Genomic DNA, 2629 nt, shown 5'->3' on the forward strand with positions numbered 1-2629 from the left:
GACTGATGTTCCCTTTGGAACAACAATAGAGCAAAGCAAAAGACACTAGGAAAAGAAATTCAATTTGAAGGCATATTTTTAGTGGTTGAGGATTTTTCCAACTATGAATCTCGGACAATGGAGTGTGCTCCTAGTAATGGAGGATTCCATCAGACTTGCAAACGCCAATCAAACAATGGGCTGGCTAATTTCCTTTTTGGGCCACAATATGAAATCTGAGTGCCTTATAAAAAGTAAGTTGACGATTGTTTTTTCCTGCTTCCACTCCCTCCATATAGTTCACCCCATTCCTTGAGTCCATTCATTCCAACACCTTCGGATGTAAAGCTTGGTGAAATATGTTGAAAAGACAATTTTCATGCTATGAAAGAAATTCCTTCTGCATGTAGAAGAACTAGCTCCATAATGAACATGTAATATTTAAACAAGATCTTGTGCCTCACAAGATTCTTTTCTTGTTTCAAATCCTCTGTTGTTAAAGGTCTGAGGATAATGATAGTTTCCTTGAACTCTTCCCTTTTTACTTTCTTTATTTCTGCCCCATCGCTAGATTGTTTAGAGTTCTCTGACTCCCCTTAGTCTTCTTTTTTCTCCTCTTCTTTCTTTTCGGCCAGGATAAGAGAATATTAATAAAAGATATATAATATACCGAGGGATTACTAAGAATATTCATACTAAAAATGAAATATAAATGGATAAATGCCAGTAAGAAGATACTAATGTAGTTGATTAGGCCAAAATAGGAAGAAAACAATGAATCTACCTTTTCTTTCTCTTGCTATGTCTTTAGGAAATCCAGAACTCGCTGAAAAGCTATTGTTGTACGTAGATTCTTCATTTACATCACAAACACACAAGACTTTGCCAGACATATTACATAATCATAAGCTACATGAAGCACCCTTTCCCTTAGTACACGACTGAGTCGAACATATGAAGGTGGGCAGAGGGGAATAAGTACTCAGCTTGAGGTCACTACTAGTATAACTGTCTATCATTGTTGCGAGCTCCTTGAAATCAAAGCATTCTTTAGTTTTCTCTTTTGCAAGGAGTGTCCTAAGAATTCTCTCTCTACTCTCAGCATTTGACAGTCCAACCACGATTATGCAAAAGGTAGTCTTAAGTTATAACCATATTTACTATCTTTGTTAAGGAAGACATGTCTAACAACTAACTAAACTTCGTGATAAAGTACAACAATATGCTAGGAGACGTTATATGAAAATCATTAGTCTTGACAATTACCTTTGTTGAAACCATCTGATTATAGCTTCATCCAAATCGAAAGGCCTATTGGTTGCAGCAAGAACACGAAAATGCTTTGTAAACTTTGATAGCAAACCATCCCAGCGAGCCATAAACTCGTTCTTTATTTTCCTCATTGCCTCGTGTTCACCAACTCTAGCCCTTTGGCCTAACATGTTGTCAACCTGCAGATACAATACAAAATAGAGATACAATGAGCATGATGCTTAGACCCATGCAACAAACCAACAAACATTGTTGATGTTGCCTGCACTATAAAAAAGATAAGAACAAACCTCATCAATGAAAATAATCGTAGGGGAAACTTTTGCAGCCAAAGAGAACAATGCCCTTACATTCTTCTCATCTTCTCCAAACCACTACATATTACATAAGTTCGTAAGTGATTTATGAATCATTCATGATGAATTCAAAATAATATGTAGTAAAGTTCTAGTTTATTGAGTGTTGCATTGCCTTACCTTTGAAGTTATGGTAGACATTGAGACATTTATAAAGCTGGCATTGGCCTCAGTGGCAAGGGCTTTTGCTAGCATTGTTTTCCCTGTTCCAGGGGGTCCAAAAAGTAGAATGCCTTTGCATGGCTGGATATAATAAGAGAAAACAAGAAATTCCCATTAGATGCTACAGAGTACAAGAAGGATTCGTGTTCAATTGTCAAGTAGAATTCCTTTTTTAGAAAATCTACAACTTTACCTTAAGGAGACCCCCCTTAAACAAGTCTGGCCGTTGAAGAGGTAGCATTACAAGTTCTTGCAGTGATTCTTTAACATTTTCCAGTGCACCAATGTCATCAAATGTAACACCAATTTTACCTGCAGGAATGACTTCAGATTTGATCCTCTTTTCAAAATCATTGTCTGGAAGAACTTCCTGTTACAAGTTAAAGCACTTCATTTCATTTAATTGAACTAGCATATTTCGATATATTTGTTCATCATGATTATAGAGTGCTAAATGTACCAGTTTCGAAGTTGTTGTAGGACCCCCTTCTTTAGTGTAATTTGCTTCTTTCTTAGGAGTGTCCCCTTTTGAAGTAGAATTTGTATTTTCCCCTTCAAGTTTATTTTTTGTAGAAGGAGACTCCATTTTTGCTTCAACCTTTCCACTTGTTGGATCCTGAAACAAGTGACATTTATATCTCAAAACTCCCTATATGTATAGATCTTTCTAACGAGGTATTATGCGCGCCAAACGAAGATCGTATGCCAAAGTTATGACCTCGGAAAGTTGATGTACCAATTTACCCAAACGGGGCCCACAGTTTGGCGTTTCATCTTTTAGGGTTAGGTTTTTGGATGTTTAGGGTTTTCCATTGATTCTCAATAATAAATAGGCCTTTGAGCCTCATTGTAACACAATT

The 2629-nt window shown here is 36.6% G+C and overlaps 1 pseudogene; it reads right to left on the reverse strand.

Moving 5' to 3' along the window:
* Positions 1-224: 224 nt before the first annotated feature.
* LOC149153820 (putative AAA domain-containing protein C24B10.10c) lies at positions 225-2355 on the reverse strand (annotated as a pseudogene).
* Between the last annotated feature and the right edge of the window lie 274 nt (positions 2356-2629).

This window comes from Pinus tabuliformis, chromosome 9, assembly GCF_031772625.1.
Source record: "Pinus tabuliformis cultivar Carrire ecotype Pingquan chromosome 9, CPIR1, whole genome shotgun sequence".
NCBI lineage: Eukaryota > Viridiplantae > Streptophyta > Pinopsida > Pinales > Pinaceae > Pinus > Pinus tabuliformis.